This window comes from Agelaius tricolor, unplaced genomic scaffold, assembly GCF_023055355.1.
Source record: "Agelaius tricolor isolate 1412-34295 unplaced genomic scaffold, bAgeTri1.0.p SCAF_19, whole genome shotgun sequence".
NCBI lineage: Eukaryota > Metazoa > Chordata > Aves > Passeriformes > Icteridae > Agelaius > Agelaius tricolor.
Window position 1 is genome coordinate 3390589 of NW_027269279.1, and position 17459 is coordinate 3408047.

The window sequence follows — 17459 nt, forward strand, 5'->3', positions numbered from 1 at the left end:
CACCCTGTTGAGCTGTCTCTGTGTTGCTGTTCCCAGGGATGGTGGTACACAGAGAAGCCAGGCTTCAGCACCTTCTTTGAGTTAAGAAAATCCACAAAATAAACACACAGGAGGAGCAGCTTGGTGGAAAATGGTGCAGCTCATGCACTCGTGTGCTTAAGTCAACTCACCCCAGGTAGCTGAAGTAGAGAAAAGCCTCAGAACTGGGCTGTGATCAGTTTTTTAAAGGTGAGTGAGTCTGTGCAGGACTTGTGGGACTGTAGGAGAGCCTCTGTGCTGGGATCTCTGCCTGCAGTGATCCAAGGTTTTATTCCCAGAGGGGATCATGGGCTCTCCTGTGTTTTTCTGTTCTGGCAGATCTGCTCACCCAGGCATGGAGTGCAGACCCTCCTTCCATCCCTCCTGTGCTTGTGTTTAAGTTATAGATTTTACTGTTCCAATAACATTTATCTAAATGTGCTTTGGGGGGAGGGAGGAAGGAGATAAGGAGGGAGGAGGCTGAGGAAAGAATGTGCTTTTGGACTCTGCTAAGCCTCCATCTTATTGCTGGGACCTGCTGTGGGGTTTTGGAATTCATGATCCCAGGGGAGGAAATGGCTGGAAGAGCTGTGGTCAGTATGAAACACTGGTGGGAGGGAACCCAGGGATAGCCTGTGCAGAGCATCCCTCTTCCCTTTTGGTACTGATCTCATGTCCTCTGCCAGCTTATCTCTTGGCAAGGAGGGGCCTGACTCAGTTTCCAGGCAGGAGAACTGGAGTGGAGGTGTGGGAATGCTGAGGGTGCAGAGCTCAGCTTGGCACAGGGAGAGATTTTCTGCCCAGGTGTCTCAGAGTGTTTGTGGGTTTGCCCTCCCCTGCACAGCCACGGGGTGGGCACGTGGGAGTAGGGGTGTCAGGGAAAGGGGCAGAAGGCCCTGGTTTTCCACTGCTGGGACATTCTCTGGGAGGTCCCCAGGGATGGGATGGCAGGAGGAGAGTTCCTCTGGGTCTGTGCTCCGAGTGCAGCTTCACCCCAGGGCGGTTTGGGAGCAGTTTGTGCATCCCTGGCGCTGACACGGAGGGAGTGTGGAGGAGAGAGGCCAGGTTGCTGCAGCTCCCAGAGGTGAAGGATGTCTGTGGCCACAGGAGGCAGCTGACAGTTCCCAGGGTGCTCATTTTGGGCTTGGTGCTTCCCAGCCCCAGAGCTGGCCTCTCCCAGGGGCTGGCAGATGAGGCAGAGCTGGAGGATTCCTGCCCTGCACGAGGGAGATCCCGTGTGTGAGTGAGGTTCTGACCTTGGGGACAGGTGGAAAGTCTTGGGGAGGGTCAGGTGAGGAGGAGTGATGGTGTCAGGGCATGGATGAGCTGTAGCCCTGTGATCCAGCCCTTTCTGTGCCTTTTGGTTGCCACCAGAGTGGACTCTATGGTCCCATTCCCATTTCACTGTGCTTGAATTTGGTTTTTGGCATGGTGGTGAAGGCTTGCATGGTGAGAGAGACCCATGGCAAGTGGAGAAGAGAAGGAAAAGGATGGGCTTTCTTTTTCCTAGGAAGCACAAATGGATGGAGCAGTATTTCTGAACAAACAACTCTCTCCTCCCTGTCTCTTGGAAGCTGCATTATCAGAGCACCATTGCTGTCCTCTCTTCTCCTTCCCCCCACCAATGAACAGGAATTAAAAATACAACTAATAAAACCCTTTTACTTTCTCCTGCAGGAGGGGAAAAAAAAAAAAAGCAAAGCAGCCTTGAAATGCTAAAGGACATAAAGGGCATTCATGAAAGGGTTGGATGGTGGTTATTGCAGCAGGGGGAAAAACATTATTTCACTGTGCAGATAAAAGGAAGTGGAAAAGCAGCATATTTATAGCTGGGGAGCCTGGATTCCTTGTTAAGCTGCTATTATCAAATTAATGTCAAAATGCATCAAACAGGCACGAGTGTTCTGGGCCCCTTATGCAAAGTGCTTGCAAATTGGTTACAAATACATTTGTTTACAGGGGACGAGGCAGGAGCGAGCTAATTAGTCATTGTAGCAGGGCTGGTTTGTGTCTTTTTTTCCCTTTTTTTTTTACATTTTTTTGGCAATTACACAAACAAGCTGTTTTGAAGTATAAATACACGCTGCATTACAGCCCCTTTAAAGGGGAATCAAATGGGAATTGTGGGATGCAGAGGGCTTGGTGTGAGGAGCAGCATGGTGGAGCATCGTTCTCTCCTCCTGGGTGCCACGCTGGGCACTCAGCTCTGGGATGTGCTGTGGAAAGGGAGCAGCTCCCAGCCCTGGGCTTCAGGAGGATGGGATGTGGCTGGAAAGGGAGCAGCTGGGTTTTGGGTCCTCTGAGAGGCCTGAACTCCCTCATATGGGGCACAATGCTGTTTTCATACAGGACCCGTTAAAGTTTCAGCTGCCCACCTCTGTCATGGGAATTCCCTTTGGGCCTGGGCTGTTTTGGGGTGGTTTTGGTGTCAGCAGCAGCTGCCAGCTCAGGGTGTGAAGCTCCTTGTGCCCAGCTGGTGGGTGCTGACGTGGTTTTGGATGTAGAGAGCATCCCATGGATGTGTGAAGAAAGGAATCTGGTGTGAGCTCTCCCAGGTGAACGTGTCCTCAAGGCTTCTTTAACAAAACCACAGGCTGCACCTCCCAAACCCATTAATGAGGAAGGGAAACAGGTGAGCTTATCTGATCCTCAGTGTGGGAATGGTTGGGGAATTTGGTTGGGGGGCAGATGGAAACTTCCTGCTGCCCTGCATCTTAATACATCCCATTCTGGGAGTCAATCACACCTCTGCCACTCAGGGAAGCTGCTAATTGAATCTGCTCTGGTGGGAGAGGATAAAGCCAAGAGGCATCTACCACCATTATTTTTAATTTCCTAAGAAAGAGAAAAGAGAGAGGAAGGAACAAGTTGTGCCCCTCTCATGCTGGAGGCCCTGACATTTCTTGGCAGAAGGTGCAAAAACCCCACGGCTGCTTCTCCATTTGGATTTGTTTGTGGTAAATCTGCCCTTCAGGCTGAAATAACCCTTCTGAGCAGGTCCTGCACTCCCAGAGGTGCTGGGATCATTGAGTTTAATGCCATCATAAAACCCTGTTGTGGGTGGGAACTGAAGAGGAGAAAATCTCAGAGGACCGAGAGCAGTGGAGAGGGCAGGGCTTTCCCCAGCCCTCCTGCAGGAGCTCTGATGTTTGCACCAGGTTTTATTCCTCCAAAACTCAGGGTAACATTTCTCTGCACCTTGGGCCTGCTTTTCAGTGCTACCTTCAAACTCCAAACCTCTCATTTCCATTCTTTGCCTGGTTGGCTTTGGTGGGCTCATTTGCCATGGGGGAGGGTGACCCACTCCCTTGGGATCAGGGGCTGTGATTTTGAGGAATGTTCCCATTTCCAGCATAGTCCTACCCCTGCCCTACAGGGTGTGCAGGAGCACAGCTCAGCTGCTCAGCAAATGCAGGGGCAGCTCGTTGTAATCAGGCTGTGCCTCGTGCCCAGTTGTTCCCATCAGGATTTGTCTCTCCTCATTTACAGCAGGGCTCTGGTGTGACTGTCACCTCCTGTGGTTGTTGGTGACCGTGCCACAGGATCCTGCTCTGGTTTGAGCAGTTGGTGTCTCACACCTGCTTTTCTTATCCAGGGGTGTTCCAGCATCTCCTGGGAGCAGACCTGGAATTTCCACCCTCTGTGAGTCACTCTGGTCACCCTTTCCCTCGCAGAAGGCTGTGGAGCCCAATGGCTTTGCCTTGGTGGGAAGGGATGATGGGGCACAGATCTGTGCTTGATTCCCTTCTCCACTGTTAATTAACATAATGAGGGTGCAGCTTTTCCTGGAGTTGTGTGTGGCAGTGACTTCCAGGCTGCCTGGTGAACCCTCAGTGCCCAAATGTGCCCAAAGTACCCAAGAACTTTCCTTGGTGTGTCCTTGGACATGTTCCTCAATATCCTCCTCTCCCATGTCCAGAGGGGTGGAAGCACTGCCCTCAGTCCTGCCTCCTGTATTCTCTGGGAATTACAGGACACCTTGGACACCTTGGACACCTCAGTCCTCTGGGAACATCCTGTTCACTGGGGTGTTCCCAGAGGACTGAGGTGTCTGAGGTTTCAGAGGAAAACATCACAGTTGTCCTGCCCTCGTTCTTATTGAGCTGGAGGGGAAGGATGAAGGTGTTTCCTCGAGGCTGAGGGACAGGAATTGGGCCCTTGGCATGGAGGTGATGATCCCTGGGTATGGGAGTGATGTGGGGGCAGAGCTCAGCAGGGATTGTGGCGCCCGATAAGGCTGCGGGTTCAGAGCAACCCAGCATCCTCTTCCTCTCCTGGCAATCCCACGTGGGCAGCACGAGGGCTGAGCTGGCCAGGGAGGGATGTGGCCTCTCCTGATAAGAGGCTCTGGTTCCTGCTGCTGCAGATTTACAGCCTGGGAGCGGGCAGTGGGTGCTGTGCTTGTGCTGGGGTGATTTATCACAGCTCAGGGCAGCGGTTGCTCCCCTCTCTGGCCAGGGGAGTTACAGAGCCTGACTCAGCCAGGGGGAGGCAAAGGCTCAGCCGAGGTCACCACATGGTGGGACACGGGTGGGAGCAGGTCTCTGTCATCTGTGGGCTGGAAAATGTCCCCATGCCAGCATGGGGAGGGCTGGGGCCATCAGGCTGTGTGCCATGGCAGCAGGGATGCCTCCAGCCTTTCAGTCCCCAGTGCCACATGGAGCCCACCCAACTCACAAGTGGGAGACCCAGCAGCACCACCAGCCCCACGAAGCAATGCCTGCACTGCCCAGTTGTTCTCCATGTGTCCCTGTGATGCAGACAATGCCAGGAGGTCTGAGCTGCAGTGGGCAAGGAGGGGAGGATGAGGAAGGAAAGCTCAGATGCCATCACTGCACTCCCTTCCATGTCCCAGCTCCTGCCTGGGTGAGCTTCCCAGCTCCTCTGGTTTGTTTTAGAGGCAGCATGGGGGCCCCAGACCCCTGCAAACCCTCCACACTCTGGGTTTTATTGGCATGTGGAAATGGTTTTGTCTGGTTTCAGATCTGGCTGATCACTGACTCTGCTGCTGCCCTCCCCCCGACAACCACGGGGACCCAACCGCACTCATCTTCCTCCCTCTTTCTTCTTTCTCCCCACATTGTTCTCTGAAACCCCAGCTGCTGCTTTCCCCCCTCCCTTTCCTATCCTCTCACATCAGCTGGGATGGATCTATCTGTGTTTTGTATAAAGGCTCTTTTTTGTTGTCTGTCCTTGTTCCCCCATCCTCTCCTTGGGGCCGTGCAGGGGCTCTGGGCACCCTCGTTGTCACCCCCAGGCTGGCACAGGGGGAAGCCTTGGCAGGGGCGAGGGCATCAGCATCTCCAGAGTCCTCATTTTGCTTCTCTGACAGAGAAACTTGGCAGATCCTGGGGCCAGAGCCACCACATTCCTCCCTTATTTTTCACTGGTGGAGCACTGACATGGGGGATTCCTGGTGAGGGCAGGTCTCCTTGTGTCCCTGGGCTGTTCTCTGATCCACACAGGCTCAGGGTATTTATTTTATGGTGTATTTATGTGCCAGTGCCTGGCTCAGCTCCCACCAGCCCAGCCCAGCTGTGTTCAGGCAGCCAAGCAGATCCCAGGGGACCCTCTGGCATCAGCAGGAGCCTCCAGCCTCTTTGTGGGGACCCCAGCCCTGGGAAGGGGCTGAGCTGGGCTGTCCCTGGCTCTGTGGTGGGGTGGATGTTGAGGTTCCTTCTGTGGTTCCTTGTCCCCAGCCCTGGGAAAGGGGGTACAGCCAAGGCAGTGCACAGAGACCAAGCAAGGACTGGAGAGCCATTGGTACCTGAAGGGAGGCTTGGTGTGAGCTGTCAGGGAGCCCCCAGTGTCCCCATCACCACTCCTGGCTCCCTTCCCAGTGCTCAATGGCTTTTCCCACCTTCAGTCCTCCCACCCAGCACGGTGAAGGCCCCTGGGCAGCCTTAGAAGGGAGCAGGAAACTCTCCTGGACTTCTGAGCCCTGGGGTTGTTCCCTGGTCCCAAACCTCTGCCAGGGGACACTGGCTGTCCCCCTGCCAGTCTGCAGCCTATAATCAACCACTCCCTCATCAAATTTGGGTGCAATACCATGGATGAACTCACCAAGAGTGCACAGGCTGTCCCAGCTGAGATGGAAGTTGGCTGCAAGCTGAGGATCACCCTGGGATGCTCCTGAGGAACACCCTGGGATGCTCCTGAGGAACACCCTGGGAGGCAGCAGGGACCAGGTGAGGGTGAGGAGCAGCTGGAGGAAGGTGACACCCACGAGTGAGTCCCTTCCAGCCAGTGGGGAAAATCTGTGGTTTTCATGCTGCTTTGGGTGGGCTCTGGCAGCCTGGAGAGAGCAGCTGGGGGGGTCTGGATCCTCCTCCTTCCCCGCGGGACTGCGCCTCCGAGGCAGCGTCTCCCGAGGTAATCACTTCCCTCCTCTCTCTGCTTAAAGATAATTTTAAATGCATGACTGGCAATTCAAGGGAAAACAGAGGAGCAGTTGGTGCTGCTGAGGATCTCAGCCCAGCCAGAGGAGACGTGTTCCTTTTGTGGAATCAAACACCCGTCAGGGAACAGTCATGCAAATTTATTTCGCTTTTTTTCTTTGTTACCTGTTCCATTGATCCGGAGCCTGTAGCAGTTGGCTCGTGGAGAGACAGGTTTGTTAATTCAGGAGCCTTGCAAAGCCTCGCTGGGTGAGGAGGGGACTTTGCCAAGGCTCCTGACTCTGGGGACACTTTGTGCTGTGTGTGGGGACACTGGGACACATCCCTGCAAAGGAGAGGGGAAAGGGGTTTGCTGTGACCCCGGGCATTATGCAGACCTGGAGTGGCCCTGGCAAGGCAGGAGAGTGGCTGCCAGCTCTGCCAGAGCTGCTTCCCACCACGGGAAGGGACAGGGACACTTGCTCACACTGCTGGGACAGTCACCACCAGCCCTGAGGAGTAAATGGGAGTTAAACCCTTAAAATCACAAGGTGGGCTTTAAAATACCCAGCTGTGAGATTGTATTTGATTTTATCACTATTATTAGACTCTTCAGTCCATCTGGATGTTGTCAGGAATGTCCTGCCAAGCTTCTCTGGGCAGGTTTAGGGTCCTGTGGTATCTTCCTGTTGAGGGGAGGTGGCTCCAGCCCGACTGCTGTGCCTGTGCCAAGGTGTCAGCCTGCCCTGCGTGGTCTGACCCTGCAGAGGATCCCAGGTGCTTCGCGTTGGAAGGGACCTTAAAGATCATCTCTGTCAAGCCCCCAGGTTGCTCCAAGCCCTGTCCAACCCGCCCTTGAGGCCTCTCCTCCTGCAGTTTCATCTCCTGGGAATGGGCAGCAGATGGAGCTGCCTGGGGAAGGGCCAGAGGCTCTCACTGCTGCAGGGGATCCTCTGCTCCAGGCAAGGGAAGAGCCAAAGCCCCCTTGGAGCAGGAGCAGCTCCAGTGTCTGGAGGCTGAGAAGCCTCTCTGAGACATTCCTTGTGTCCCTGCAATGCTGCTGCCCTGATTTCCTGCTGGAAGCATTGCTTTGTCCTTCAAGAAAATGACTTTTTTTTGCTTGAATTGACTGTTTTGGTATTTTTTCCCTGCAAAGCCCATCTCTGTGTGTCTTCACTGCAGGCAGCGGGGGCCAAGCCCTTGGCTGATGACTCCAGATGAGCTGAGACACCTGTGGATGTCCCCACCACGTGGGCTTGTGTGGCTGTGGAGGAGCCTGCAGCTGGGACAAGCAGGAGATGCCTCATTAAAGCAATTTGGGAGAAGCTCATCCACCCAGAAACCTGAATTTATTCTGCTGGAGCTGTCTCTCCTCCATCTCCCCTTCCTTGAGCAGAGGAGTTGCCTGGCAGGGAGCAGAAAGCTCAGGGATGTCCAGGGGCTCTTGGCTGGGAAGGGAATGGGTGGAAACCCAACCCTGACCCCACAGATGGGGAATAACCCCAGCAGCACCCGTGCTCTGCAGCCACTCCCTCCCCCTGACGAGGATTTCTCCTGTCATTTCAGGTATTGCCTCCTTTCCCCAGGCTTTCCTTCAGCCCAGCAATGCCTTGTCTGAATAATTCACCTAAAAATTCAGGCTGGCGAATAAATTCGGGATAATTGCAGAGGGCTCGCAGGCAATCCTCAGCCAGAGCACGGCTCAGCTCCTGCTGAATTATTTATCTGCCAGGAATGATTTGCCTGGCCCTGCTAGGGAGGAAAAGCTCCTTCCCAACCTTTGCCTGACGAATGGCCTGGCTGGGGGCGACCCTGGGTGCTGACTCAGCCCTTGCCCAGCTCCCTGCTGGATGCCTGGGTAATTCCTAAAGCTTTGGGTAATTCCTAAAGCTTTGGGTAATTCCTAAAGCTTTGGGGGGTCCTTCGAGGTGGGTGTGAGGGTCTTACTCCCAAACCATGCTGTGGCTGCAGAATTCCATCTCTCCGTGTCCATCAGGCTCTGCCTCCCCCCGTGAGATGGAGAATTTTTGCTTTGGGGAGATGGAAGAGGCTCCTTGCTGATCTTCCACCCTGCAAGCCCTGGGAAGAGCTGCTGATGCAGGGATGCAGGCTGGAGACTTCCTGGCTTTGATGCCAGCTGTCTGTGAGATGATCCCTGGTGGTGGCCTTCACCCCTCTCCATCCATGAGGCTGCTCCTCATCCTCATCCCACACCTCTGGGCTGAGCCAGGGGCTGGCAGCTCTCTCCTGCCCATGGATGAGGGGGTGATGGCCTCTGTGGGATCCCACTGCCCACTCCTCCCCCTGGGAAACACAGAGAAATGACCCTCAGAGGTGAGGAGCTGCTGGCCTGGCCTCATCAATCTCCATTTGCATCCGAAGAAGAAGGGGAAAAAAAAAAAAAAAGAGATTTAGGAGCAAGATCAATATTGAAACAGCCTGGGTTTTTGTTTTTTTTTTTGCTTTTCCCTGTGCTCCTTTGGGGGTGGGAAACTCAAGGCAGGTACTGGGAGTAAATCCTCCTGGCTACCTGGGTGTAAATCAGGAGGGAGGTGATGGATTTATGGCATCCAGCCTGATTTACACTCCCGTGTCTGGTCCCTGCAGGTGCCCCTGGGGGGGCGAGTGCTGGAAGAAGGGGATGGAGCCACCACCACCTCCTGCTGCAGCCAGGGCGAGGCTGGGGCTGCTCTGGGGGTGACTTTTCTGTGCTTCCTCACCCCAGTGCAGGGAATTTAGGGCATTTTGCTTTGCCTCTTTCTGCTGGAGCTCAGCAAAGGACACCCATGTGCCAAAGCAAAGCAATGCCCTGCTGGGGGCTGGCTTTGTGCCTTGGTGGGGTAAAAAGGCTTTGGGGTGATGCTTTCCCCCTCCATCCCTCCTCCTCTCACATGCCAAGAGCTGGTGGGGTTTGCTGATGGCAGGGCTGGTGTGTCCATGGAAGAGCAGAAGAGCCTTTGGAAAATCCTCCTCTGAGAGCTTTGGGAGGCCTGGGGGTGGCGATGGGGGACCTGTCCCAGCTCCGGGGCTCCTCTTTCCAGCTCTCCCGTGCCCCTGGCCGCGGCAGGGCTGCAGCAGGCACGGGGGGCTGTTGTTGTTATTCCTCTCATGCAGCAGGAAGGATTTCTGCGAGTGCCATAAACCATCACGTGGGCAGAGCCTGGGTGAGCTCTAATTGCTTCTATTTGCATAACGAGGCGAGGCTCAGCATCCTGCTGGTATTTGAAAGAGGAAAATCAAAATCAGCTCTAGATAAACAACTCCTCCCCCCTTCCCCAATCCCTGTCCCCCCCCCCCGCTCCTAATTTGTGCATTTTCTCCCTTAGTGCAGGTTTGTCAGGGTTTTGGTCTCCTCAGGACCCCTCCCATGGGGCTGGGGGCGCTGCCCCCTGCCCTGGCCGAGGCAAGGGAGGCTTTCCCTGGAGCTGGCGGTGAGGGATGGGGAGTGGAGGCTCTGAACGGGAGCTGGAGGGAGGCTCAGGCTGGGATTGGGGCTGGGGAAGCGGAGTCAGGGCTGGAGAGCCCCGGGCTCAGCGAGGGAGGGGCTGGGGGGCATCGGGTGGGAGCCCAGCAGGTGCCACCAGAGCCCGGGGTCACCAGAGCCCAGGATCCACACAGCCCCGGGGTCACCAGAGCCTGGCCCTGCCAGCCCCTGGAGACTGCCTGGGATGGGATGGGATGGGATGGGATGGGATGGGATGGGATGGGATGGGATGGGACAGGACCTTTCCTCACCTCCCCAGCGTGGAAGGAAGGGGCATTTGCTCTGTTTGCAGCCTGGGTATTGCTCCTGCTCCGGGGCCATGGGAATCTGGAAAAGGAGGTGACAAGAAAAAAAGGACCTGGAAGAAGGAGGTGACATCCCCTGGCTGTGCTGTGACACCAGCCATGTCCCCAGGGGTGCTGTCCCTCTCTGAGCCATTTTCCCTACACACCCACGGCCCAGGGCACCAGAGGCATCCCTGCTCCTCTGTCCCCTCGGGTCCCCAGGGTCCTTCAGCCAAAGCTGGCTGTCCCCTTGGCCCTGGGAGGACCCTGGGCATTGCCAACACTTGCTCTGGGCCCTGCAGGGACATTTCTGCTGGCTGGGGTTCCAGGGGATTTTCTCACTTCTCTCTGGCAGGGGGTGGTGCCTGCTCACTCGGGGCCGGGTCACAGACACCAAGCACAAATATGTTGTGTCCCTTCCTTGGGGGATGAGGAAAATGGGCTCCTTCCTCCTCCTCTTCCTCCCCAGCATGAGGGCTGCTGTCCTCTGAACCCTTCGCTGCCCTTTGGGGGAGAAGTGCTGACTCCAGATGTTTCCCTAAATGAGAACCTTCTGCAAACAGTGCCGGCTTAGATCAGATTTTAGGAAGAAATTCTTCCCTGGGAGGGTGGGGAGGCCCTGGCACAGCTTGTCCAGAGAAGCTGTGGCTGCTTCTGGATCCCTGGAAGTGCCCAAGGCCAGGCTGGACAGGGCTTGGAGCAGTGGAAGGTGTCCCTGCCCGTGGAGGGGGTGGAATGAGATGATCTTTGGGGCCCCTTCCTTCTGGGACTCAATGATTTTTACTTTTTTTGACCCATTCTGGGACCTGCAGCCTGCAGTGGAGCTGGGAGGATGGGACAGACCTGGCTGCCAGCATTCACTGCTGCCTCTGCTCTCCTGCCTGTGCCCAGCATGGGGCTGGGGCTGCTGCCTACATCCCCGTCCTGGACCATGGAAATTCCCTTTCCCTTGGCCCTCGTGGTGTGTGAAAACCCCTGGTCATGCCAGCAATATTTCCCCCAGCCCCTCCTCATCCTCCAGATCCCACAGAAGCTGCCTGGGGCAGGATGGAGAAAAGGAGAAGGACCCTCAGAGGTGGAAAGAAATCTCTGCTGCAGCTCTTAAAGGTGGGGGAAGAAAAGGAACCGGAGGGGCAGGAGGTGTCTGGAGCTGCACATGGGGGCTGTGTGCACACACCAATTTTCCATCAGGCTGGTAAAAGGACCAGGAGCTCTTGAAGCTGAAGCCAAGGTGAGGAACCTGTGGCTGTGCCAGGGGTGCTGGGGGGATGAACTGTTTGCTCAGGAGCAGCAGGGATGCTGTGCCAGGGGCTGGGGCATTCTGTGGTCTCAGCCTGCCAGGAGGGGCTGGGTTCCAGCATCCCAGCCTGTGCTGTGAGCAGGGATGCTCAGGCACCTCCACCCTCACCCCCACACTGGTGGTGCAGGATGGAGAGGGTTTCCCTCCTTGCTGGGTCTCTCTGGCTGAGCTGGGGGTGCTGGGGCTGCTCCTGGCCCTGGTGGGGCTCCCCAGGGTTCAGTGGAGCAAGCACAGCCCAGAGTCCAGCTGGGAATCTGTGGCTTTGAGCTGGCCTGGACAAGGTTCCCCATCCCAGCCAAAGGTTCTCTGGTGCCTCCTGCCCCAGCAGCAGGAGGATTTTCCCTGCTCCCATCTGCCAGTGCCACCACAGCTCCTGCTGCCCTGCCTGGGGTCTCTCTTGCACCTCCAAATTTCCAAGGGCTCTCTGTTCCCCCCTTCATGTTGCGGTGGGGATTTGTATTTCATTTTTATTTATCTCTCTGTAGGTTTGTCCCTGTCATTGCTGCTGTTCCTGGCTTTCCAGCAGGTTTGCTCTGCAGAGAGCTGCAGGTTGGCTATGAAATATGACAAAGCGTTCATTTAAATGCACACCATGATGTCGGTGAGTCCATTAGGGGAATTAATTTGAATGGTTGGCGTTTAATAAACAGCCTCGTCCCTCCTCTCCACACACAGCCCCCACCTCAGCCCTGCTGGCAGCTTGGAAGGGTTAAAAAAACCCCCACATGTGGATTTTGGAGGGAGAGGGGGAGCAGGTATCAGGGTCTGAAGAAGGGAGCGGGGAGAGGGGGGGAATAATAAAAGAGATCTGGTGTTGTAAGAGGAATTGCAGTTTGTTTTGTTCACAGTGAAAAATAAAGCAGATGTGGAAGGGGTTTGGGCTCACAGGGTGTTTGGTGCATGGAGAAAACGGGGAGGGGGGACAGGGGGACAGGGCTGGAGGGTCCCAGCCTGGCCCCGAGCACGGGCTGGGGGAGGAGAGGGGCTCCAAGGACGTTGCTCCCCATATGGTGTGTATTACAAGCTCCTTTCTAGTTGTAAAGATTAATTTAAAGCCTTTCTCACCTCCCCCCCATCCCTCTTCCACTGACAAATGAACATCTGGGCTGAATGCTGCCCAGATCCTAATCAAAGCATTTTTCCAGGGCCGTTGTCTGCCTTTATGGCTATCTGCTCCTCGGATGCTCTGCAGCTCCAATGCACTTGGCAATTCAGCCTGTAAATACCCCTCTCCAGGATTTATGATTGGGGATAATGTGATTTTTTTTTTCTCTTTGCCTCTGGATCCGTTTGTTTGGTTTAGTTAAACGACATTTCCTTGTCTCTGCATAAGTGAGAGCATGAAGGGAATTTTCTTCCCTCCCCTCTTTTGCAGGGAGTTATTAGCAGTGAGCAAACCTGGCTTTTTTGGGAGGCTGATGGGCACACTGGGGTTGGTGAGGGGGGCAAATCCAGCCCTGAATCCCTGATGAGCACCCCTGGTCATCCCAAACTATCTATTTTTCCTACAGAAGGTTGTTTTTGAGGTTTTTTGAGAAAGCAGCTTTCCACCAAAGCAGATCTGAGCCCTTTCCACATTATTCAAGGGCTTCTTCATCAGGGAGAGGCAGCACAAGACACAGCCCAGTATGGAGAAGCTGTTTGCTCCCCAAAATGAGGCAGAGAAGCCAAATGAGATGCTTGAAAACCAGGGAGTGCTGGGGCTGGGATCCCATTCCCACCAGACTTGATTTTTCCCCTGCAAGCTGCAGTTTGGGAGTTAAAAGATCAATATATGAAACCTAGCTAAGATATTGAATAATGTTTGTCGTGCCCCAGGTGCTGTAGGAAAGGAGGGTGCTTGAGCCAGGGAAAAAAGGCAGGAAAATCCCTTTAGGGCAAATATAGGGAGCTGGAGGGGTTGTGGCATGGAGTCCCTGTGTTGGTGCCTGTCCCTGAATGAGGAGAGAGCTGGGAAACACGGAGCTGATGGGTTTGGGGCATATCCTGAGTATATTTATACCTGCAGAAATCCCCTCTCCAGGACCTGGGCTTCCCCTTCCCTCTGAGCATCAAGGGCTTTTCCCAGTGAGTTCTTTAGGAAGGTGTGAGTTCAGTCCATTTAGCCACACGGAGAGGCTGTGTTTACACAGAAAGTGTGCAGGGTGATGGCACCAGTAATTAAAAACATTCTCCTAAATGAGATAAAAAAATCACTGGGGTGGAAAGTGCTTGGCTGTTCCTCCTGCAGGAAAAGGTGCAACCTGGATCTTGGTGATGCAGGGTTGGGTACCAGGACCCTCTCCACCCTGGGCTATCATTGGGAAGCTCAGTGGGCTCGTTTTTCCTAAGAAACTCTGAGTTTCCCACAAATACAACGAGCCAGGATGAAGCAGGCAAATCCCTGCCAGTGGATCTGGGGTTGTGAAGAGCCAGAGCTGGACTCCTGAAGGGTGTGGAGCTGAAATGACCCCAGCACCAACCCTGGATGAGGACAGCCAGAGGTAGGGAAGCACCTTCCTGAGCACCCAGAGGAGACTTTGGGGAGAATTTTCATTTCTCTGCATTTTTGCTGTTGATTTTTAGAGCACTCAGCACCTCTTGTCCCTTTTTCATCCCTCTCCTCCCAGTTCCCCCCAAATGAGCAGTAAGGCAGTGAAGCCTGGTGTCAGCCCATGGCGTCCACGGGGAGAGAGCAGCCGCGGGGCTGAGGGGAGCGGGATTTATGGAATTCCACAGCGGCACAATCCATCACTGGGGTCACCTCAGCGGGGTGAGGAGAGGAGGAGGGCTGGGTGCTTTTGGGGAGAGGGAGGAGAAGGTGTGGAAGGTGCTGGGGAGCCTTCCTCGATGTGCCCAGGGAGGAGGAGGAGGAGGCGATTCCCGGCAGTGTCCGACCTCACTCCGCTGCCGGGCGGGGATTTGCAGCTGAGCTCTGCTCACAAAGTCGCTCCCAGCCTTTCCTCATTTCTTTCTGGGTTTAAGGAAGCTTCCAAATTCCTGTGCAGCCAAATCCTGCCTGGGACTGCCAGGAAAGCCGGCCAGCAGCAGGGACGTGCTGTTGGTGTACCCAGAGCACAGCCAGGCTCGCTGTGATCCCGCGGGGAAGGGATGGGATGGGATGGGATGGGATGGGATGGGATGGGATGGGATGGGATGGGATGGGATGGGATGGGATGGGATGGATTTCCAGCCCTCCCCAGGATGTGACCCCAGGACCCCCTGCCTTGGGTTTTCTGCCTTGCCCTTCCCTAAGGAGTTGGGATGGAGAGCTGATGTCCAGGGATGGGGCAGGAGCCAGGATTCTGCCATGCTGGGCTGGAGGGAGGGATGAGCAGGCGTTGCTTTCTCCTTGGGATTTTCTGTTTTGAATGCTGTGGATTAGAGGGAATCCACTGCGAGTCGCTCTCTCTGTGGTGTCTCTCCCCTAAACACCAAAACACTCCAGCCCAGATTCCCTCAGCTTTACTGCCCTCCCCGTAACCTCCCACCCAGCCGTGGAAGGAAACGCGCTGGTTTCGTGCATTCCCGATGGGATTTACGATCCCAGGGATTTCCTGCGCCGCCTGTCATCGCTCTCCCCCTTCCCGCCACCATCAAACCACACCCGTTTGCTTCAGGGCGCTCCTTCCACGTTTCTTTCTGTGTTTTTATTTCTGCCACCGCCTGCCCTGGTCCCTCAGGAGGGTTTTAGGGGACAGCAATGACGCAGCCCCGGGGTCACAGTGTTTGGTCTCCATGGGGAATGTCAATGGATGGGGAAATCCCTGCATCCCGAGGTGTTTGGGATTCCATGGAACCCCCCCTGGGGTAACCAGAGCAGCCCTGGGGCAGCTGAGAGCAGGCAGGGAAGGGGCTGCACCCGCAGCATCCTCCCGGCCGTGGTGGGGATGCAGGGCAGGCTCAGCCAAGCCCACCCATGGGACGCCTGATCTGCTCTTTCCACTGGTGACTCATGGAAAATCAACTTGTTTTGCAGCAGCGCTCGGCACGTCGGGCGATCCTGCCTCCCTGCCTCGCTTGTCTGCCTTTTCTTTAAAGGATCATTGGTGTAAAAACCTCTGGGACCCCGACCTTCCTGCGGAGCTCCTCACCTGAGGACGTTTTCCCCTGGATGTGTGCAGGGCTGGCTGTGCAAGCCATGCTCCATCAGCTGCCTGGGAGGCAGCCTGCTCACCCTCCCAGGGTTGAATTTTTTGGGGATTAGTGTTTTTCAGTGGCTCTTATACAACGGTGTTGGAAGCTTGGAGGGTTTCCACGGGCTCCTTGCGTGTTGGTTTCCACTCTCCTGCCAGCACCGCCGGCTGCACGGGGCCACCCAAATTTCTCCACAGGGTTTGTGGCACAGCCTGGGCTGATGGGGCTGGGGACTCATCCAGGCTTGTCCTGGGTGTCCCCACTGTCCCCAAGGCCAGGCAGGACACGGAGAAGTGAGACCTTGCTGTGTGGCTTGGCTTCCTCGTAGGAAGCAAGCAGGGTCCATTGGTAGGTTTGGGTTAAAACACTCAGAATGGGAATGATGCTGATTCCCATTGAGTTCCCAGCACCACACTGCCTCCCAAATTCTCACCATTCACTGCTTTTTCTCCAAGTCCTTCAGAGGGCAGAGATGGAGCACAGCCCTTTCCCAATGGGACCGGCCCATCCCAGACCCGGTTGCAGCAGGAGTCTGGGCCAGCTCTGTATTTAACTGAATTGGCTATTTTGAAATGTGTTTTCTTGGAAATAGGCACTGAGAGGGATGTTCTGTGGTGCTCACTGCTCTGTACCACACCTTCACCCTTTCCTCACAGAGCACTGACCGTGCCACTGCTCTCTGGAAAGCACATTAGCAATTTCTTTTTTTTTGGGGGGGGGGTGCTGGTTTAGTTTGGAATCTGGCATGGAAAATCATTTCCAACCCCCAAATTAGAAACAGAATAATAATACAGAGCCTTGTTTTGGAGGAGGTGGTGTGTGTCATCCCACAGCAATGAGAAACTTGTGCTGGAGAGGAGCAGAGAGCTGTGATTTGTTTTTTTAACACTCCCCAAAGGACTGACGTGGCTCTGGGATGCTGCTCCTGCTCCCTTGTACCCATGGATGGGAACAGGACAGTTGCTGTGGGCAGGGGGCTGTCCTTACATCATGTGAGGGGCTGTACTGCCCAATTTTGTTGTTCTTACCCTTGGTTTTGTGGAGAAAAGGGGATTGTGCCGTGTGGTTTTCTGCCTTGCCCTTCCCTAAGGAGTTGGGATGGAGAGCTGATGTTCAGGGACGGGACAGGAGCCAGGATTCTGCCATGCTGGACTGGGGGGAGGGATGAGCAGGCGTTGCTTTCTCCTTGGGATTTTCTGTTTTGAATGCTGTGGATTAGAGGGAATTCACTGTGACTTGCTCTCTCTGTGGTATCTCTCCTCCAGTAAACACCAAGTCCTGTGAAAACTGAGTTGGACTCAGAAAAAGAAGCCATGCTGAGGCAGCAGCTAGTCCTGCCTGAGATGGACACACTGGCCATCACAGCATTACCAGAAAACCCTTAAAAATAACTTATTTTTAAAATTGTGAGGGGTTTCCTCATGTGTGGGAGCAGTGGCTGCTCAGCCAATTTAAATGCTGAATTCCTGTGAAGGAGCCTTCACCCCACTCTAGTTCTCACCCTGTGGATTATAACAAACTCTGCACCCCAAATGCATGCCCAAGCTGGGGTGCCCCATCTGCCTTTGGGATGTCCTCAGGACAGGTCCTGGGGGGAGAGGGCTGCATGGAGCCAGTCCCTGGGATTTAATAAGACACTTGTTGTATGTTAAATATCAAGGGCTGATAGGAAACATGTGTCCTGAGGATTAACAGCCATGTAAAAGATAGAGCCGTGAGTTAAACCTCCAAACAGAGCGTTTCAAATAACCCTGCACGGCTGCAATCTGCACTACTGGGGCAACCAGGAGTGGGATGGGGAAGGTAAAATGTGTATTGCAGCTCATGATGCTCTAAAACCCTTGGGATGGGCTTGGGGCTGGGTTTTCTCCCAGCAAGGT